Source organism: Vicugna pacos, chromosome 5 (assembly GCF_048564905.1).
Source record: "Vicugna pacos chromosome 5, VicPac4, whole genome shotgun sequence".
Taxonomy (NCBI): Eukaryota; Metazoa; Chordata; class Mammalia; order Artiodactyla; family Camelidae; genus Vicugna; species Vicugna pacos.
In genome coordinates, this window is record NC_132991.1 from 70,561,688 (window position 1) to 70,585,167 (window position 23,480).

Sequence of the window (23,480 nt, forward strand, 5' to 3'; positions counted from 1 at the left end):
ACTTGCCAGCTGCCTATGCACGATGGGAAAGACTTCCTTCCCGAAATTCCCGCTATCCCCACGTCCCGAGTACCCCCACCATTCCAGTTTCCATGCCCTTAGCACAGAGCATAGAGAAAGGCCTTTGAAATGTTTTTTTTTTTCCTCTACTCTTTCCAAGAGTCAACCTTCGTGTTTCTGTAATTCAACACTAGCAGTTGTTCTGTGTTTACAGGGAAAAGGCGCACAAGGGTGAAAGCTCCAACGGCATGAAATCCGATTTCCCCAGTGTCCTCTGGCAGCCGGGGGTGTGGTAACCTTACACCCGTCGTGGGATGACCTGCTGACTACTTTTAAAAACATTTATCAGCACCTTGTTCAACACCTGGCATTGAACTGCAGATTTCCATATACTCTGTCCCACTGAATTCTTATTTCAACCCAGGGATGTAGGCATTATAACATCCCCATTTTACAGTGGTGGTGAGGGGACTGAGCTCCAAGGAACCTGGATGACTTGGTCATGTTGACACTTAAATCCAGACCTCCAGAGCCATTTAAAAAAATACATATAGTTCAACTTTATCTCTCATTTATAACCTAAGAACAAAATTGAGCCTGAAATATGAAAAATCAGTCAATGACATGCATCTGAAACCATAACAGGAAGGAAGCCAGGGTTGCACTTTTCCTCCAAGTTTTCTAAACAATGTAGAAAAAAACCACCTCATCTATTTTAGCTGAACATTGCAATATAACATTTCAGCATTTTCCATTAAAACCAAGAAATTACCACATATCCAAGTAAACTAAAGAACGCTGTAATTGTTCATGTTTCAGAAATGTCACTGGATATGTTAGCAAAGAGTCTTGTTATTCCACATGCCATAAATATTATTGCTTGAGTGGGTAAAATGCACAGTTTTAAAATTCCCAATCAGTGTTTTCAAGCACTCCTATTGGCACTTGGGGATTGCTGTTCACTGGGAATTTTGTTTATTCCTTCCAACAACCAAAGAAACCAACACATTTGTGTTTCTCTAGGGACATCCCACCAGCTTCCTGAGCTCTAGAGTTCCTGACTTCTGCATGTCCTTCCACAGAATATACATACATGTCCCTGGTTTCGTGTTTCCAGAAAGGGGCTGGCGTGAAGCAGCACTCCTGTCTCCCTCCTGGGCCCCTTCCCTCTTTTCTACATGCGAGGAGGGGTAGTTATGTGATTGACTGAGTTTGCAAGGAATTAACATCTATTGGTCATGCTCCCCAAATGTGTGGATAGAAACTATTAAAACGCTGCAAACCACGAGGGTCCCTTCTCTTTCTGCCAGGAAAGGAGGCAGCAATTCTGATTGCATAGTTTGCTCTGCAGACCCAAACTCTTCTCTTTGGGAGGGAGTATCTGAAAGACCAGCTTGGCTGCCAAGTGAAAGTCAAGTTCTCCAGCTGGTTTTAAGTGTCATAAAACTAACATTTGGATCTTAATGTTCTTGTACCTTAGTTCTTAGTTGACTTGAAGAAGATGTTATTATCTCCAAACCCCTCAAAGTAACCAGCATTTCAAACCTCCCGTGTGCCAACTCCCAACAACCCAGAGCACCTGGAAAGCCCAAAGCGGAACTTGAGGTTTTCATCAGTTACTTGCTGGGATTAAATGCCACAGGGCAACTACATTAAGTGAAGAAGGACATCCTAGCCCTACAGTCATTCATCCATTCATCTGATTATGTTATCATCTACAGATTGAGCATCATGCCAGGTGTTGAGGATATAAAGATGATTAGGACGTGTGCCTGCCTTGAGAAATTTGCAGAATTGTGCAGAAGACAGGCAGGTAGTGGAGGTGAGACAGCGATGGAACACGAGTATGTACAGGGACCACAGAAGCACCAACTAAGGCCCTGGGGTGAGGGGATGGGGTGGGACGAGGTCAGTCAGATCAGCAGGAGACATGGACTGAATCTTGAGGATAAAAATAATTGGACAAAAAGAGAAGGGGGGCGGTGTTCCAGGCAAAGGGCTAAGGATGTGCTCAGGGAAACAGCAAGGATGTAATGGGTGGGAGTAAAAAGCCTGTGGAGATCGTGATGAGGCTGAAGATCAGGTACAGGGGATATGCTCCATTGTGTCAAGTTCAGTGTAGGAAAGGGACTGTACATTCCCCAGTGAATTTCATTGTCCCTACCCTAGCCTGAACAGCATTCTGGGCAATGGGATATGCTTTTGGGCTGAGACCAGGATCAGGGGCAGAGCTCCACCCAGAGCACATGCAGAGGAGGTGACTGGATGCAGGGTAGCGGAGATGACACACATCCACCATAAATAAGATTCATTTCCCCTGGGGTCAAAATAGCTGGGAGGTGGCCAGGGTCAGTTGTGCAGGAAATTTCTAGGTGTGAATCCTAGCTCTCGCTCATACTGGCTGAAAAACCTTTGACATGTTACAGAACTCCTCTCACATCGGTTTCCTCCTCTGTAAAAGAAGGTAATAAAGCCTAGCCTACTTCTCAGGGTTGCTCTGGGGTGATATTTACAATCACAGGCAGATGCTAGGCATTTAGTTAGTGGAAATTGTTAGCATTACATAACTTTAGTGCCATCCTAGCTTTTTTTCAGTCCTTTCCCGTTCTGTGACCCTTCACTCATTTGTGAACAAAGGTTTAATACAGTCTTCTGCCTTGTAACAACTGCCACAAAACTTAGTGACTTAAAACTACAATGATCTACTGTTTCTCACAAGTCTGTGTGCTGACTGGGGCTCAGCTGGATGGTTCTCTTGCTGGTCCCACTTGAGGTCTCTCCTGCCACTGTCAGATGACAGGAGCTGGAACATCCAAGGCTCCTGGGTGGGAGCCAGGAGGATGGATGCAGATGGGACACTGTGATGGCCAGACTCTCCTTCTTCCTAAGTGATCTTGGGACCCCCTCCTGGTCCACTTGGCGTCTCCATGCTGCCTATTCAACAGGGCAGCCAGATTTCTTGATGCATCATATTTTTTTTAATACAAAAGTAGAAGCTGCTAGTTTTTGTAAGGCTTAGGCTCAGAACAGCCTACATACTACTGGTAAGGCACCCAGATTCAAGACATGAGCTACCTTGCATCTTCACTGAGGGGTGTGAAGACTGGGAGGCATAGTTCGTTGAAAGCCTCTTTTAGAGACAAGCTACTTCATGCAGACTTTACTTTTTTGTATAGCACAGGTATTCGAAACTCTTGGAGTCAGATATTTTTCATAATTCAGAGTTTTCTAGATTTTAGAGAACACATGCAATGCATGTACTGTGTATTGTATCATGTGCCCAGCAGAGTTTAGGGCAGCAACCCATGACCAAATGCCTTAATAATTCTGGGGGGTGGGTATAGCTCAGTGGTAGAGTGCATGCTTAGCATGCATGAGGTCCTGGGTTCAAGCCCCAGTACCATCACTGAAAAAAAGTGAATAAATAGACCTAATTACCTCCCCACAAAAGAAACAAAACATTTTTTTTAAAAAAGATCTGTAATACAATGGATGACTCAAGTGGAATAACTACAGACTACAAATAGCCGCGTAGAAGGTCAGGTCAAGTTTTGGTGTTTTCAGAGAGTTTTGGATGTTAAATTGTGAGTAAAACATTACAGACCTGTATTCTGAGTCAAAATAATCTTTGAAAGATAAATTTCTCCGATCTTGGGCACATATCTGCTGATATGTCAGTTCAGGTCCTCTGAAAAGCAGACATCAAAACAGAATTAGAAGTGTGAGCGATTTATCTGCTGAAAGGTACCGGGGGAAAGGATCTGGAGCAGGCAGGGAGAGATTCCAGACCCCGAGGTGGGTCTGAAGTCCACGAAGGGAAGTGGGGAGGCGGGAGGGTTGGGCAGTACAGTGCTGAGAAATCTTGGTTTATCCAGTGGGAAGCTCCATCCAGAGCAAGGGTTGCCTCTTAGAGGGGTCTTGTGTTGGGCCAGACCTAGTCTCCCTGCCATGCTCGGCCACTGTCTGGGAGCTGCCTGGGAAGAGAGCACTGAACACCGTCTGCACCTGCAGAGTCAGCTCATGGCCTTGGGCAGGTTCTCTCCTGGAGATCTGACCTTGTGCCTCTGTGGCTGCCACCATCCTTCTTCCTCAGCTTCCACAGACTCAGTTCCTCTGGTTATTAGTTTCCAGTTAACACAGTGCTTCTCAGGGGAGTATCTAGTTAATCCACTAGCCACAGTTTTCCTCCTGCACTGTTTTCCAATCCTGTCCAAACAGAAGTGATTTTGCACGTTGGCCTGCCTTAGCTTTCCTGAGATGTCAGAATGGACAATAATTAACAGCAGAAATCAAGAAAGGAAGAAGGGATATCCCTGAGAAAGAAGGCCTCAAAAGGCCTGGAAGAGCTGTGTGTGTGTGTGTGTGTGTGTCGGGGCAGAGGGTTGCTTGGCACGTGCGGGGTGACTCTCAGATCAGTGAATCTTCCCTGTGGCTTTTAGGGCCCTGTCCCATCATCTGCCCCTCAGCAGACCCCTGCTCCGCACATAGCTGTGGCGAGGGTGCTGCGTGAACACTGAGGCTAGCCCCGTCTGCCCAGCCCTTCAGAGTGCCTGCCTCAAATGTGCACAGCCATGGTCCCCTGTGCTGCTCTCGGCGCCCCCTGGAGACCAAGCATCTTAGTGCTCATCAAGTGCATCTCACAGAGCAGGAAGCCCAGAGGGAATGTGACAGTTAGTGACAGAATGGGACTGAACGCCCACCCCAGCCCTCTTTCCATTGCTCCACTCTGGCCTTCCCTTCTTCAAACTAGGAAATTCTCTCCCACTTTAGATCTAAAGAACTAATGGCAGAGTTGTTATTTTAGCAGTGTCTGAAAGGGCCAAAGGTAACAAAAAGTTGAAGTCACACTTCTCTTTAAATAATTATTCAAAGGACCCCTTTAAAAATGTGTCTGGTCTTCCTGCCAGATTAGAAATCCTGGGGAGTCTTCCAAAGATTTCTTGGCTGATAAGTGTCCTGCATGGTCCCAACGTTTTCTACTGAGCTCCACGTTCTTTCAGCGAGTAGACTGTTCCTGCGGATACTTAGAAATCTTCTAAGGCAGTCACACAGCACGTGGCTAGGAGTCGCGAAGGCTGCAAAAGAGGTACCAAAAACAACTCTCACCAAATCTCTGACCAGTTTTTCTAAGACAAGTGTCTCTACAAATGGTCAGCCATGCAAAGTGGACAAACTGGCTTAACTGCTCTGAGTGTGCTTTTGTAGAGTTTAGTGTGATAATCCAATACAATTTATAGCAAAGTTGATCTGACTCATACAGTGGTGTACATAATGCTTATTGTCCCACATGGTAATTAGGCATAAATGAAAGCCGTTCCCATAAATGCCTATAATTAGATTTCGAATTCCTCTATGGGTGGAGGAAATGGGTAGAGAATCCAGAAAATGCAGTTGCATGTTTAATGAATTACAGAGTTTTTTCTTAAAGAAAAATTGCCCTCAGCCTGCTGCTCTGATTTTTTGATGGAGTTCTGAATCCATCAGTGCATGATCATTCTTTTCTTTTCTCTCTCAGCTGCCTCTCTAGGACAGCAGAGATAAGGAGGAAGAAGGCGAAATGCACCATGAGGCTCCTTGGGAGCTGAGCACCCAATTCTGCTATCACAAGAGAAGGATTTTAAAAATAGGCAAGGAATATGGAGGAAAGTGACTAAAATGAGTATTATTTTTAAACAGTTTAGTCAAATATCTAGTTATTATCTTTGTTGGGCTCATCTTCTACTAGACCTGAGCAGTGTCAGTGCTGACGGAGTTCTCGGTGCTGGAGCTCCTCGGTCCCCTTAGCCATACTCATGGCCACACAGCGGGAAGACCGCATTCTCTTTTCGTAAGTTCCCTTGCAACTGGGGCTCGATATCCATTAAAGAGATGTTTATTGAGCACCTGCACTGTGCCAGCACAGGTGTAGGGCAGGAGATAAGGGTGAATCAAGCAAGGTCCTTGTTCTCAAGAAGCCGGCATCCTAGCGGAAGAATAAGCCATGCACGGAGATGACTCTGACATACGTGTGAAGAGTCACTGCAGAGAGATGAACTCCGTGGGGTGCAGGCCAGAGACTGCGATGGGACTTTGTGGCTGTTTCAGGGTTTCCAGTGTTGAAAAGGAAAGAAAGTCCTCCCAGACGGAGGGGGTGTGGAGGCACGGAGGCTGCGCAGGAGATGAGGAGGAGCTGGTGGGCGGGTTGGGGGGGAGCTGGGGGGAGAATGGAGCTGGGCAGAACTACGCCGGGATGGGCCCTGGACACCATGAAAAGGTTTGGACTGCCCTTTAAAGGCAACAGGCAGCAACAGGGCATGAGTCCCAAGTTAATGGGCTGGGGCTGGGTTCCCTGAATTGGGCCATGTGCTCAGGGCTTGGAACAGCCTCTTCTGTGGGACCCTTGCAAGAGCCCAGCTGCTCCTGGCTCTTCAGCCTCCACTTCCCACCTGTTCCTCAACCGGACTCCTGTGGCCAGCTGGAGGGGGTGGAGGAGTCAGTGCAAACAACTCTCCGCGCCAGCGCCTCAGCCTTTACAGCATCGGTTCCCAGGCCAGGATCTCCAGCAGCTGCCACTGCTTCCCCAGGGAGCCCGGACAGTTGTCGTTTTTGGCGCGTGGAGCTGGTAGATATTTGCTAGTCCTCCCGACTCAGGCTTATGCAGCTCTCTGGCTTCCTAAGGGAAAAACACTCAAGTGAACGCAGGAACTGATTTCCTTTATGTCTTTAGTTGTAGAAGATGTTTTTTTGGTGGGTTCTGCTCTTCTTCACGGACGGTTGTTCTGTAGGTAGCTGTGATTTGGGCAGCTTGTGAGAGGAGGCCAGCTCACGTCTTTCTACTCTGCCATCTTGGAGTAGATGATTGATTTGGAGGAAGTCTGAGCTCAGAATCCGAGAGAGGTCCCAGCAAGTGAACCTTAGTTCCCACCTGCACCCCAGATGCTTGGGATCCTTTGTAGAATAGTCAGAGCCTTCCAGAGTCGGAGATAAAAGGCTGAACCCCACAGGAGCCTGAGGGAACCATATTCACTATAAATGAGTTTCAGTCTCACCAAATTGTTTCCTTTCCTGTAATGTGGAGGAAGAATCAGAACTTTAAAAGCGTTGAAGTTGAAGGAAGGGACAATGGCCAGTAGATACCAGGCACTGTGTTAGGTAAGTTATACACATCACACAAACTAATTCTCACCACAAGACCAATGAGATAGGTAATACTGTTCCCAATTTGTAAAAGAAAAATCAGTGCTCAGAACAGTTAGGCAACTTGTGTAAGTGAGGCTTAGGATTCCAGGGTTGTCTACCTGGATGACTCCAGGGGACAAAAAGAGAGACTGGATTCACTGGGGACAAACTTCTTTGCCATAAGAGACAGGTTCTCCCAGACGGTGGAGACACTGGTGGCCTGGTTGAAAGGAGCTTGCGTTCTAGTTGGGCGTGAAATCCTAGGTGCTAATGACATGTGGCATTTAGTTAAGCACAACACTGTCAAGGAGTAACCATAGAATCTTAGGACTAGAGGATTTGTCTTACAGATTATCTTATCCAATCCTCATTTCACTGGTTGGGAAACCAAGGCCAAGAGAATGGAAATGATTTGCCAGGATTAGCTCATTTGTGAAAGGGCTGTGATGAGACATTCAGTCCTTCCCAGCCTGAGTGAAATATTCACTGCCTCCTCCATAGACAGTCTACCTAATTGTACCGCGTGGCTTTTATGCCACGTGTCTGCTCTTGCCGGTAAAGCCATTGGCAGATCCAGGTCTGGCTGGGAGCCTCCCGGGGGAGATGGTGGGTCTTGAGCACCTGGCAAGGTCTGGAGATGGGGAGAAGCAGAAACAAGAACAACAGCCACATTTTGTCCTAAGCTTTAGTCCCGACCACGAAATCTACAACAAATAAATACCCTCCAGAAATAGTGGTAACTCCTCTTTGAAAAGTGTTCTAGCGTTAACAAAATAATTTTGATGTCCGTTCAAGTTCAATCAAAAGGATTTTTGTCTATATTTGTAATATCTCCCAGGTCTGATGACCAAATTGGGGTGTCCCAAGGCAGTTGTGGGATCTGTGCTGAGACCAAAACATTATGTATGTCATTAAATTTGATATTCATATAAGTTATTTATAATTGTGGAGCAGGTGAAGTTGTTTTCCTGGCTGCCAATTGTCTCATGTTGTTTCTACCTCTAGGGAAATTTCTCAGAATAAGACATAAAACTCACTCATTCTAAAGTGTAAATAGCTAACGATGCTTCAAGTAATATTTCTCCTAGGAGTATTTTCATTTTAACATTTTCAGTCAGATGGATTAAGCTTTATTGGAGAAACATCAGGCTTTATTTCAAGGTGGAAGAGAACCTTCTAAGGCTTAGCAGAACATCATTAGTGCTTCTGAAATCACACTGTCTAAGTGGTTCTTTAGTCTTTCAGCCAGAAGAGTCCTTTCTGCTCACAAAAATAATAGCTACCAATTAGTTAATCTAAATCAAATGTCTAGAATTTACCTAATGCTCTGAGTAGAGAACAATAATGGGTTAAAATTGATTGAATGTTGACTGAGCACCAGGCATTGAAAGAAGCATTTTACATTTGAAATTAATCTCATCTTCCCAACTCCCTGTGAGGAAGGTATTATTATTATCTCGATTTTATAGACAAAGAATTCAAGTTTACAGAGGAGAAGCTGCTAAGGAAGCTTTTAGATTTCCCATTTCACAGCTGAGAAAGTTGAGGCTTAAAGAGAAACTGGAACTCTTAACTACTCTTTGCTCCCTTGCTCCTAGATTCTCTAACTCCAGTTGACACAGAAAAGAGAATTTGCTTCTTTTTATTTTATTTTGTTTGAAACTCTGCTTCCAATGTGATGTTTAGTAACAGGCTAAGTCATTACATCTGAAATGAATATAAATAAGGCCAACTGGGCACATGTAACAAAACCTATTCTATGAGGTTCATTTGTGGACATATGTGACCGCATTGTTTCTTAGAGGGACACGGAAACCATGATGATTGTGATCTTTTGAAAAATTCATGGTTGAACCAGATCCAACTTAATTATGATATTTGCCGTATGAGGTTGTGTGTACAAGTCATTAAGCGAAAGAAAGAACAGAAGGTCACAGAATTCACATCCGTGCAAGCATATGGATCGGTGTCTAAACACACACTCACACACACACAGAGACATTTCCACACATCTGGCTTGATCCAGACAGAATCAGGAAATTCAAAGTTAAAGTACAATCCATTTTTATTTGTGTACTGTCTGAAGAAATATCGTGGAATGTCATGGAAACAAAACGCTGAGCATGGCCATGGGACAGTTTGATTAAGAGGGAGATGGATAGCAGGGCCCACACCCTGTGTAGGCAATTAAGCCCCAGCACCCGAATCTCCCTCCACCCGCTATGTCTTCCCTCTTTTTTTTTTTTTAACATTTTTTATTGATTTAAAATCATTTTACAATGTTGTGTCAAATTCCAGTGTTCAGCACAATTTTTCAATCATTCATGGACATATACACACTCTGTCTTCCCTCTTTATAAAGGACAAGTGACTGTAGTGGGACGATCACACAGAATCAGGCTGCATGCTTGTCATAACAGAGATGATAACTTCTTGGCATAATGTTCAGAAAGAAATGAAAAAAATATATAATTTTACTGTGGTTTGGGGCTAGACCCCTGACTTTTTACCTTCATGAACCACGCATGAGGCTTTCTTTATGGATAGGTGTTGAGAACTCTCCAGGAAAAAGTGTCAACAAGGCTTCAACTTAGGCTTTTTATCTGGAATGTTGCAGATGCAATAATATTTGTGGAACCATCCATTTGATAAGCAAATAACTCATGAACAAATATATACTGAATTCCTAACATGTCCTGGGGATGGTTTTAGGCTCATGGGATACAGCAGAAGACAAAATGGAAAAACCTTTTCTCTCATGTAATGAAGATTGCATTCTAGTAAATAGTACATAAATAAATACATAGACTAGTGTATTAAATGGTGATAAGTGTTCTGGTAAGCTGAGTAATGGATTCCAAAGATATTCACATCTAATCTCTGGAACCTGAGAATATGTTACCTTATATGACAAAAGAGACTTTGCAGGTGTAACTAAATTAAGGATCTCAAGGTAGGAGAGAATCCTGGATTACCCAGGTGGGCCCAGTGTAATCACAAGTGTCCTTATAAGAAAGAAGCAGGAGAGTCAGAGTCAAAGAGAAGATGTGATGATGGAAGCAGAGGTCAGATGGTGTGTGGCAACAAGCCAAGGAATGCAGGCAGCTGATAGACAGCGGGAAAGGTTAGGGCACAGATTCTTCTCTAGAGCTTCCAGAAGGAATCAGCCCTGCCTACCTGGATTTTGGGTTCTGTGAAACTGACTTTGGACTTCTGACTTCCACAATTGTAAGAGAAATAAATGTGTTGTTTTAAGCCACTAAATTTGGAGTCATTGTAGGAATAACAGGAAACTGATACAAATGAAATGGGGAAGAATAAAGGAATGGGATGGAAACTTTTGAGGAAGAGGAGGCAGGGAGCACAGAGTGGTTGTAATTTAAAATAAAGTAAGCAGGAAAGTGTGCTGGATGGAATCTTCTAAGAGTGGCTACCACAGTCTCCCTCGTCCCACATGCTTTTCTGACAGTGTGACTTTGCTACTCCTTCCATCTGAAGAGTGGGAGTCTGTGTTCCTCCCCTTGAACCTATGTGACTATGGTGAAAGGGACACTGTGTTGTATCTGAGACCAGTCATAGAAGGTGTAACAGCATCTCTTCTGGATACCTACTCTGGGAACTCAGGCACCGGGCGGTCAGGAAGCCCGAGCAGCCACACTGACCGACCACTCCCGGGTGTTCTGGATGAGGCACCTGTGCGCAGGCAGCACCTGCTGCTGGACATGTGAGTGAGTGAGCCTTCAACTCCTGGCTGTCATGTCACCCTCCGACTTGAAGGTCCCAGTCATTGTGGACAGACACAAGCCATCTTCACTGTGCTTGTGCTGAATTCCTGACCCACAGAATCCTTCAGTAGAAGAAAATGGTGTTTTTTTTTTTTAACGACCAAGTATTGAGGTTGTTTGTCATGCTATGGAAGTAACTGAAATAGAAGGCCACAGTGAGAAAGTCAGCAAAAACCTAAAGGAGGTTAGGGAGCATTGACAATATCTGAGGGAAGATTATTCAAGGTAGGGGAAAAGGTAACTGCAAAGGCCCTTATAGGAGAGTGCCTGGCATGTGCCAGGAACAGTTAGGACACTGCCGTGATTAAAACAGGCAAGTAAGGGGGATAGTGGTGGAAAACAAGCTCAAAAATGTATTGGAGAAGTGCAGACTGTGTAGGTACTTATAAGCCATGAAAATAGTTTGAGTCTTTCCTCTGATTGAAGTATGGAGTGACTGGGAGGTTTTGTGAGGGCTAGTAGGCTGATCTGACTTACATTAACAAAAGGTCACTCCAACTGCTATGTTCAGAATTGACTGGTGGGGCGAGGGTGGAAAAGTGGAGAGCAGTTAGGAGGACATTTTCCTAATCAAGGAGAGAGACTTGAACCAGGACGGTAACAATAGAAATGGTAAGGAACAGTTACATTTGCGTATATTTGAAGGTAGAGTCAACGGGTACTTAGGATATATTTGGAAAGTAGAGATACTGTGATAGACTGGATATAAAAAGTGAAGGAAAGAGAATGACTACAAAGATTTACCTAAAGAACTAGTAGAATAGAGTTGCCATTTATGAGAGAGAGAAAACTGCTAAAAGAGAACCTGAGAGGGAAAATCATGAGTTCAATTTTCAACATAATAAGGTGGAAATGCCCACTAGACATCACAGGGCGGGCTGTTGATCAGGCATGGGGGACAGGTACAGGCTGAAGGCATAAATCTGAGAGTACTCAGCCTTGAGCCTGGCTGAGCTCACCAAGGGCTTGATTGAAGAGAAAGAAGTCCAAGGACTGAAGCCTGGAGTGCTCTGACTTTAGGGGACAGGGAGATAAAAAGAACCAGCAACAAAGAGCTGTGAAGACTGAAACAGAGAAGACCAATAGAGAGGGGGAAGACCAGGAAAGAAGTGTGGTTTCCTGGAAGACAATTAAAGAAAGTGTTCTAAGGAGAAGGGAGCGATCAGCACTGTAAATGACGAGGTCAAGCAAGATGCGACCTCAGAAAAGACCATTAGCTTTTCCAGTGTTGGGGGCAAAGGTCACCCTCCCAAGCCCTGTTGCAGTAGAGTGGTGGTGCTGGAAATTGTATGAATGAATAAATGTTGGTCAACAGGGTTTATGTGGGTAATTTTCCTTTTAAGGAATCTGGGATATTTTCCTGTCAGAACACTAGAAAAAAAAAAGAAAACAACCCAGAAAGTACTCTGAGGTGGCCAAAGCATCAGCTAAGTACACTCAGATGTTGTCCAGCTGAGTTCCAGACACAGTGATCCTCTAAGGGCTCAGAGCCCACTGGAGGCTAGGCTATGGTGAAAATTACAAAGACTTAAGTAAGAGTAAGTCATAGCCTTTGTTTGTTGCCCGTAAGTCTCAACCCTCCTTCCAAAATGAAGACAATTTATCCTCCTGGTTAAAAACACAAGCTCTGGGGTTAGTCTGCCTGTATTTACACCTGAGTTTCACCAGTTACTAGCTGAGCCGGAAGTTCGTTGAGGTCTCACATTCCTCGTGTGTGAGATGAAGATAACAACAATTTCTACCACATACGGTGTGAGGAATGGGTTATATCAAACATGCACAGCCCCTGGTTCATGGTCGACTTTCACAGTCTGTTAGCTGTTTTTCCTATTAACTAATATCTGGGGAGAAGAGAAGGCTTTTGTGCTGGCCCAGGGTAAACCAGTGCTACACAAACCAGCATTTAATAAGCTTATCTTTATAAGAGTAAGAGTAGCTGGTTTAGCTATAATGGGTACTTTCTGTAGATGTAGAATTTTAGAGATTCTGGTAGCACTGGACATCCTCTGTTATACTAGAAGTGAGCCAGTAAAGAGGGGGCTGCCATTCTAAACCTTTGTACTTTACTCTCAGGATCAAAATACACAGTAAGGAACTTTATAAATGGCAACGTATTATGCAGACATGTCAGTGTTGGTGTTGCCATGACATTGTGACTTTGATGTTGACCCTTTGGAGTTCCGCTGTCCCAGGATCTGACCACCCCTGCCCCCACCCCCACCGTGAATACACATATCCACTTAGTATGAGATGTTTGGCTGGTGGAAATTAGCAGGAAACGTCTATACTCCAGATGGAGTGAATGAAAAATGCTTGAGAAGGCTAGAAAGGAACACCCAGAACTGCAAAAACACTCCTTAAAAAACCCTAAAAAGTCTGAGTTGTTTTCAGATTTAAGATCCCTCACATGTCCACGTGGTATGATTCTGGCCTTGCTGAAAGTGTACGCTGCCCTAATGAGATAATGAAAAGGGAATGATAGACGCAGCAGAGAAGCCTCACTCAACTTCCACACATGGAAACAATTGTCCAAATTATGGCAAAACCTGGCAATCCCACACTGGCCTCATTATTCATCTGAGAACAAGATCACAGTGCACAGAAGAGTCATCCTCGTGTGTAAGTTTTGCTGCTTTTACATCTCCAGATTACTTTTTGCTCAGTGTTGTATTTGGATTAAAAGCTGGATCAAAAAAAAAAATCAGGTTTCTAAGACCAAAGAAAAGTATAAGACCATAATCCCAATGCTTCACAGAAATCCTTTGAATTCTTGCCTCAGTTTCTTTACTTTTTACAAGGAGGCCTCAGTAACTGACAGAAAAAAGTAAGTTGGTGCAACCATTATGGAAAACAGTAAGGAGATTCCTCAAAAAACTAAAAATAGGCTTACCCTATGATCCAGCAGTCCCACTCCTGGGCATATATCTGGAGAAAACTCTAATTTGAAAAGATACAGGCACCCCAATGTTCACAGCAGCACTATTTAAAATAGCCAAGACATGGAAGCAATCTAAATGTCCACTGACAGATGACTTGATAAAGAAGCTTGGTATATTTATACAATGGAATACTACTCGGCCATAAAAAAGAATAAAATAGTGCCATTTGCAGCAACATGGTTGGACCTGGAGATCGTATACTAAGTAAGCCAGAAAGAGAAAGAAAAATACCATATGATATCACTTATATATGGAATCTAAACAAAAAAAGACACAAATGAACTTATTTACAAAACAGAAACAGACTCACAGACATAGAAAACAAACTTATGGTTACTGGAGGGAAAGGGGATGGGAAGGGATAAATTGGAAGTTTGAGACTACTAACTACTATAGATATACAACAAGTTTCTTCTGTATAGCACAGGAAACTGTATTCAGCACCTTGTAGTAACCTATAATGAAAAAGAATATGAAAATGAATATATGTATGTGTATGTATACTGAAACATTATGCTGTGTACCAGAAATGGACACAGCATTGTAAACTGACTATATTTCAATTTAAAAAAATAAATAAATCACAAATAATGTAAGAATGACTATGGAAGATGAGAGTGGAGAACATCCAGCAGCAGAGCACAGGAACTGTACCAACCCCCATATTCCAGCCCTTGTTTCCTCATATGAAAATAAACTTGGGAAACACTGATCTCTAAGCCCTTGCAGCTCAAAGTGTGGAAAATGGACCAGAAGCATCAGCATCACCTGGGGGCTTGTTGGAAATGCAGAGTTTCAGGTCCTACCCCAGAGCTTCTGAACCAGAATCTGCATTTAACCGTCTCCCCAAGTGATTTGCACGCATGTTGAAGTTTGAGACGTGGTCTCTAAGAAACTCTCACCACTTGAGGCTGAGAGGAGCTTCCAAACTGCTTGTGATCCTGCGTTTGCAGAACCAATCTTAGAGCCACGCAGGTGACAGACAGCTTTGAGGACAAGGGTACAGTAAGTCCCATATCATTATGCATAAATGTTCCTCCTTACCCATTAAAAAGGTTCAAAAGATACTGAGCTACTATATTCTGCATAATGATCTTCCAAATTTCTTGGCACCAGTCATCTTTGGAGAGACTCTAGTGCCTGCTCATGTTAAATTAAACCAACTTTTTTCGCCAACGGTCAGTCATTCCTGCTGACTCTTAAGCCATACCCCATAAATGAGGTTATTGGTGAAAATATATCAGGCATAACATAGACAAACAAAAGACAGGCACTCAAGGAAATAAGACGATTAAAGCACCTTTGAGAAATAGGCCTAATTATTTAACTGTAGTATATTTCTGAGTTCATTGCAATTCTGATATTCAAAGGTTCTGACAGTGTAGGGAAGAAAGAGAAACACGAGTCTGCTTTGTGACTGTTCTCATAAGCACACAGCTGTTGCCTTAACTGTAGGGTCATGCGCATAGTAGCTTTGTTTTCGTTTCTTCCAGGTGTTTTCTGAGAATGCATTAAGAAGAATTTCAACAAGGTGGAGAGCCCTACCCAATGTATAAATTACGCTTAAAGCTTCTCAAAGCAAGTTGGAGCCAAATTGTCCTCCCCTGCTTATTTGAGACTGTTACTAAGGAAGCAATGGAAATGACATTTTCTAAGCCTGGCTCTCATAAATCAAGTGTTTCCACACTTCTTGAAGTGACAATAGAAAGCCAATTGGAAAACATACTAGCAAAAGACACTGCTCCCAAACTGTCGTCAGACTTTGGAGTGAGTAAAATGTTTGACAGGAAAGATTGTGTGTGAACATTATTCATTGCACCAAGAGCCATTCAAAGGCACCTTCGGAGCAAAGATTAATGAAAGAGAATTCTAAGGAAGTAACATAATACAGAACCTCTTCCTCTCCCCCACCTACTTCTCCTTTGGGGAGATCCAGATTTAGCCTGGGACAAGATTTACGATACTGAAGGTGTGATGAAAGGCACGTCATCATTTACAATGCTATTCCAGTGTAAAAGACTCAGCTCTGGACATGTAGTTTGACATTTCTTAACCCAATTTGGATGTCCTTTTGGTGTTTAAGGGCCAAGAAGACAGTATTGATGAGTGAGTACCCAGATGTCCAGTGTCACAGCTACATAGGAAACCAACACCCCAACTTCAATGATTCCGTTTGATCTGAGTTTGATGCCCTGTGGTTGCCATTCTCAATCCATCAAATTGTCAAATGCCAGACCCACCTTCCTGACACTTTCATTAATGTTTTTTTGTTCAGGAGAATTGATCATGGACCCTTTGAAGAGTCAGCCCAGAGTCACTGCTTAAGAAAAAAGCATAGAAGGAAGAAGCAGCATAGAATTTCATTCAGCAGTCTATGATTACAAGCAGCTTGGATTTTCCTCTGAAAAATGGAGAACCCAAAAGATCTTTCTTAGTTCTGTGGCTAAGGCGTCATGTCCCTAGGCATTCTAGGGACCCCTCTCCTTAAAAAAGTGGTATGGTGACCTGAGAAGGGAAGGTTCCACATTTTCATAACTGAGTGCCACCAGCTAGCTGAGCGGTATGGGTCGTTTTCTAATCAATAATGAAGCTGATCAACAATTCAGTCACTTTTCAAAGTTTAACCATATATTTACTCTGATCCAACCTAGAGAAGGCTGCCATTGGGAATAAGTATGTTAACTATTCATTTTATTAAGTTTTGAGCATTGTGATTCTTTCTTCTTTACTAGATGATTTTTTCAGATCAGTTTTAAGTTCATAACAATTCTGAGCAGAAGGAACAATTTCCCATATACCATATACCTCTGCCCCTCCACAGGCTTAGCCTCTCCCATTATCAACATCCCCCACCAGAGTGGTGCATTATCATCCAAAGCCAGTAATTTAAATAGGGGTCACTCTTAGTGTTGTACATTCTATGGGTTCAAACATGTTTATAATGACCTGTATCTACCATTACAGTATCAGACAGAGAGGACTCCTTTTTAAAAAGAATATTTTGTTTTTAAAAAACTTTTATTTAAAAATATGTTTAAACACAGAAAATTTACAAGAATAAAAAGAAAACAAAGAACTATACTTGTTACCCAGATTTGTTTTTATGAATATTTTTGCTCATTTCCTTTATCATTTGTCCTCTTTCCTGCTGTTTCTCAATATATTTTTATGAATCTATGAACCATTTAAAGATAATTATATACATCCTGACCCTTAACCCTTAAATATTTAGTGTGTTTTTCATAAGAATAGTGGAGATTCTCTTACATAACCACCAATGAACAACTTCCGTTAATTTAATATCAGCTTTTATCTAATATATATCCATAGTCAAGTTTTGTCTACATCCGTATTCAGTTGACCCAGTGATGCTTTTTTTTTGTGCATTTCCCCCTCCTGTACAGGAACCAAGCTAGGGTCAGATATTACGTTCAGTTGTCATATTCCTTTAGCCTCCTTTAATTTAGGATATTTTACAGCCTTTCTTTGTATTTTAAGACATTAACATTTTTGAAGAATAGTCTCTCTTCCATTTTTAATAGAATATTTTTCATTCTGAGTTTGTCTAACTAGATTCAGGTTATGCCTTCTTGGCTGGATGGGAATACTATATAGATGATGTTGTATCGGGATTTCTCTTTTAAAGTAGAAAGATAATTTGCTGATTCCCACTGATCCGAGTTTTTCTTTTTCTTTTTTTTATTTGAGCCACAGATAGTGCTTAGTGTGCATATAGATTTGTGAACACTTTGAAATTTCAACATGTGAGTGGCCCTTTGAGTGTTGAATCTTCTGTATTTTATCTTATTAATTCAGAAAAAATTGGGCAGTGACATATCCAGATCATGTTATCTTAGTTCCTCATGTTGGCTTTTTTAAAGGGTCAGTGCAGGAGATGTTTGTTTGAAGAACGTCTTTGCATATTTTGCAGAGCTGCAATTGACAACATCATCTGCCATGTTTCTCAACCTCCCCCTCTTTACAGGATCTAGTGATATTTATTTCTAGTCTAAATCTTGCCTCCATAAACTAACATAAAGATTTCCTTTTATTGAATAATTGGGAAGTGAAAATCTCAATGAAATTTTTCTCTTTGGTTTTTAGAAAGTTCAGGGCTAAGTTCAGTGTTTTAAATATTCTAATTCAACGGGGCTACATATACTTTTCCAAAGTGCTTCTGAATTTTTAAAATTTTGTACTGAGTTGCCCTCCCATCGATACATTTCAGTATCATAGGACTCATGGTTTGGCACTCAGGGTGTGGGTTGGATTTCAGTCTCATTGGTGTCTCTCACCTGGCACCTCCGTGTAGGGCACTACCTACACCATGGCCCTGGCTCAGCTCCCCTCTTCATCTCTGGGACCGTTTTCCATCGTGCACGTCTTCAGTTGTAGGATAGTTCTTGGCCTCGCTCTGCGTGGAACACTCTCTGGTCCCCTTCTTACCACCAGGCCAGAGACGTGATTTAGGCTTTGCATCCAGGAGGCCTGATGCTCTTCTGATGCCCTTCACGTCCCAGCAGGTAAGCTGCCGCCCTTACAGTCAGGCCAGTGCTCCTGGGTCACCATCCCCGCCTGCCTCACCTTTGAGTGCCTCTCATTCCCTTTGTTGATTCACACAAACTCACACACACCTTTACGGGTTTTGCACAATGCTTTTAACCGATCTTTTCTGTGTCCTTTATGAATATGTTGATTACAGGGGCCAGGAGACAGGGCCTAGGCAAAATTTTCTCCTCGTTTCTTGAGCAGCAGGGTCACATACAGAGGTATTAACTTGGATTTTGTTTCTGCTTCTGAAACAACTCTGCCAGAATGAGGATCGTTTGTGTTTTATTTTGTTTTCCTCTCGCTCTCTTTCCTAGAAGGGGTCAAGGCCTTTCGTACTTCTCGCCTCCGGGTATTTGAGGAGCTGAAAGCAGACAATGCTTGAAACAACCTCTTTCTGGCTTTCCTGAAAGTCTTGAGGATACAAAGTGAGAGTGTTCCCTGACAGGGGAGAGAGTGGAGAGGAGTAGGTCCAAAAATGTCACAGGGACGATGGACATTATGCAAAGCCAGGGAAGGCCCGCGGTTTCCTATAGTTCCCGGGAAGAAGTGGCAAGTTCTGTAAGGGGACTGTCCTCTGTGCCTAAGGAGCCTGGACCCCAGGCACTGGAGCCCCAGGAGCTGTAAAATATTGGACCCAAACCTGGCATGGAAGGAACAAAGCCTATGGACTGATTTTTTTCTTTTATACCTTGTACTTTTAAGATTATCATGCAGTAAAATTTTATCTTTCAGTGTACAGATCTATGAATTTTAACACATATACAGATGGATGTAATCAGCGTATAGAACAGTTCCATCACTCCACAAAGCTCCGCTCTGCTTTCCCTTTAGAGTCCCACTCTGTCCTCATTTGTAACTCCTGGAAACCACTGATTTGTTTTCCAGTATTATAGTTTTGTCTTTTCAATATTGTCAAATAAATGGAATCATAGAGTATGTATCCTTCTGAGACTAAACATAGTATCTTTGGGATTCCTCTGTGTGTGTGCATGTGTGCGTGTGTGCGTGTGTGCGTGTGTGTGTGTGTGTGTGAATAGTTTATTTCATTTTATTGCTGAGTAGCAGCCCACTGTATGAATGTATCAGTCTGTTTATCCTTTCACTTGGTGAAGGACATTTGTGTTATTTCTGGCTTTTGCTATCACTAGTAAAGCTGCTATGAACGTTCATGTACAGATTCTTATATCAACATAAGATTTCCTTTCTCTAGGGTAAATACCCAGGGGTGGGATTTCTGGGTCATACGGAAGAATATGCTGAAGTTTATAAGAAACTGCTATCCTGTTTCCCAGAGTAGCTGTACCATTTTATATTTCTACCAACAATGTATGAGAGTGCTAATTATTCCACATCTTCACCAGCACTAGATACTGTCAGTATTTTAATTAATCCATTGTAACAGGTGTGCGGTAGTACCTCTTAGTGGTTTTAATTGCATTTCTCTCATAAAGCCCCTCGATTTAAGGGTCCATGTGACCTCTAATGATGGATTTAATCAGCACTGACTAGTATGGATCAGAGATGGGATTATTGGAGAATAGGTTCTTGTCTCGTGCAGGAAAGAATTTAAGAGCAAGGCATAGTAAAGTGAAAGCAAGTTTATTTAGAGAGATATACACTTCCTAGACAGAGTGTGGTCCGTCATGCTCAGAAGGGAGAGTGGCTTAGGAGATACACAGTCCACAGAGTGAATGCAGTGAAAGGGAGACAGACTGAGAGGTGTGAGGGGTTTGGTTTAAAGTAAAAGTAGATACACACTCCATAGACAGAATGCAGGCATCTCAGAAAGCAAGAGAGAGAATGACCCCGAGGTGTGGAGTTGTTAGGTTCTATGGGTTTGGTAATTTCATATGCTAATGAGTAGGAGGATTATTCCAATTATGTTGGGGAAGGAGTGAGGATTTCCAGGAAATGCACCCCACCTCGCCTACTTTTTTACCTTTTATGGTCAGCCTAGGAACTTTCATGGCGCATGTGGGTGCACCATGAGGCTCAAGGTCTACTGGAAGTCGAATCTTCTGCCATCTTGGTTCTAACCAGTTTGTCCTGTCCTCATTTGCTGTGTCATTCCTTCAATGATTGTGCCCTTCCCTTCCCTCCTGTCTCAGGATGACTCCTCAGATATTTTGTTGTAATAACTCTGGGGCTGAGGAATGAGAAACAAGGAATGGAGAAAAAAGTGACCAAGAACGAAATTCTCTGCAAATCAGCAGATGGGTTTCTGAGTCAGATTTAATATGATTTAAATAAAATAAAGTGAAAGTTCTTGTAAATCCAATTGTGGTGGAAATTCACCCCCATTTCATGTGCCTTATAGGTATTTCAAATCCATATATCCATAATTTTGCACACCGTACCTTGTGGTATAGCATATGCCCAATTCTGTTAGTAAAACTTGATTATAAAAACCCAGCAAAGTGCTTCAAAAGGATAATCTGAAGCATTCACATAATTGCTAACACAGGTATGCACCAGAATTCTGATTGGACACATAATGCATCTTTGGACTTAGAAGAATGGAAAAAACTGCAAAGTAAGTAAATAAAGTCAGTGAAAATATAGGCCCAGGTGTTAAATAGTCAGTGTTGAGTGAATTAAAGGCTACCCATCAATTGCTAACTAACACAGACAACGAGTCTCAAAGGGGCTAGGACTAAAAGATGCTAGAATCCAAGTATTTTAATAAGTAAGCCAAATGTCTTTCTTCTCTTGGCCCCAAACTATAAATGCTCTCTTAAGCTTTAGTATGAAGGATTTACTCTCCCCATTCTCCCGTGGGGCTCTGTTGAGTCTTCAGATTGGGGATATATGTGTCATGTTCCCCACTTTCCAACATAGAAGGCGTCTTATCTTATAATAAAGAATTTGTCTGGTCTTTGTCCCGGGTTCCTGGTGTGGAGCTTCTAAAACCCTTGGAATTTGCTGAGTGGTAGAAGTGTCTTTGTTCTTCAGGAACCCCTTGGATTACATCTGAGTTTCTGCTAATGAGGTGACTCATGGTAGGCCCCTAGGTCGCTTTGGGATGGGAGCTGTTCACCGGAAAGATCCACCATGTGTTTAGAGGGTTGGAACTGAGCCAGTCCAACCTAGAGTTGATGGAGGATGTGGGGGGAGAAGGAAGCTGGAAACTGAGTCAGATCACGTGGCCGGTGATTCAGTCAGTCATGACTACATAGTGAAATGCCAGTAAAACCTCTGGACTGGAAACTCGGTAGAGCTTCCTGGTTGGAGAACACATCCATATGCCAGGAGGGTTATGGGCCTTGGTTCTGTGGAGAGCTGGCACAGACCTCTGCCTTGGGCCCTCCACCTCCTTGTCCTGTGTATCTTTCATTTGGTTGGTCTGATTCGTATTCTTTATAATAAAACTGTAATCATAAGCATAGCGCTTTCCTGAGTTCCATAGGTCATTGCAGGGAATTATTGAGCCCAAGGAGAGTCCCGGGAACCCGAATGTCCAGGTTGGCAGCTGGTTCGTCAGAAACTCAGGTGTCCCGGGAACCCCGCTGGTGGCTGGCATCTGAACCGGGGGTGGTCTTGAGGGGCTGAGCTCTTCACTCATGGAGCCTGTGCTAACTCCCCCTGGTGGGTAGCGCGGAACCGAATTGCAGTGCCCAGGTGGGCTGTAGTCAGTCCTGTGGGCAGGTCCCTGGCTATGGCTCCAGACCCCACCGCTCCTGTTCTTCCCCCTCCACCGTGACAGACACGGCCGGCCGGGCTGTCCACACAGGCTCTTGCAAGCCCCTGGGAACCGAGCCAGACAGCGTTTTCTCTGACGCTCGAGTGAAAGCGATACCCCAGTCACTCCGCTGGCCCCTTAGGAAAATGCAGATGTGACACGGTCCCCCCACCCCCCTTTCCCCTGGGCTTTTGTTGCAGACACAGTGGAGGGCTTCCTCCCCCAGGCTTGCGATCTGCTCCTTCTCCATGAATGCCACAACAGAATTTGCAGCCGCTTTCCCCTTATTCTTTTGGCCTTTGGTGGGGGAGAAGAGAGCTGGATGCCAATGTCTACAGGCGGATGCTTGCGTGGCTCTTCAGAAAGAGCATGAGTAGGTCCAGTAAGCCTCAGGCTCAGAGGGTTCCTCGAGTCCATCTGTATTCACCAGAGAAAAGCTGGTGGCTTTTTCAGGGGAGTTCGCTAACCCTGTGTTCTCTCCTCCGCTCCTCAACTGGCACTTCCCTGCGCCTTTTGGCAGTCTTTCCAGGCAATGTGACACAAACACTACATTCTTCCAGAGAAGGGGGCGGGATGATCAATGAAAACTCCCTAATAAGTTACATGCATTCTGAGCGGTGCTGTCAGGCTTAAAGGTCACATATTTCCGAGGTATGAAAAACACAGAACCCAGCGGAAGCCTCATGCATAAGCAAAGCTGCTCATTGCCCTCAAAAGTAATTTACACGGCTGGGAACTTATCTCTATGATAAAGGCTGTACCTTTTTATGTATGTTAAACCTAAGGAAAGTGCTGAAAAGCCTCCCTGGCATTTGCCTCCCGGAGCTCTTGTGGGCTAATGGGCCGTGACACACTTTGAGCTCTCAGAAAGGAAAAGTGTGACGCAAGTGTAAATGTATCGTGATTGCCATAAGGAATGGTGATCTGGGGGAAGATTAAATGTTAAAGATAAAATCACTGAAATCTATAAGGGAAATGTAAAACTGGGCCCATGCAGTTCCATACTTCAGTTCAATTAAATGCTCACATAATGCTACATTCTAATCCTGTGTGCATAAATTAACATAAAAACAAAACGACACCAAACTGCCAGCGTCAGCAGGAAATTGAGGGGCCATTAGTCTTTAGCCTCTCCAAGCCCCCTCTCATTATTATTCAGGGCCTAGGAAGTTGACGACCAAACGCAGAGTGCTTAGCAGTCATTTGTTGGTAACTGTGCTTCCTCAAAGCTGATTCTCTCTCAGGCTGTCCTTCTAAGCCATTGACCCAGATTCCCCACTTCGTGTGCAGCCTGAACTGGGGCGCTGGCCTTCCTGGCCTGCTCCCCGGAGCAGCTGCAAATCCTCCCTGGGACTTAGAGCTTCTCCG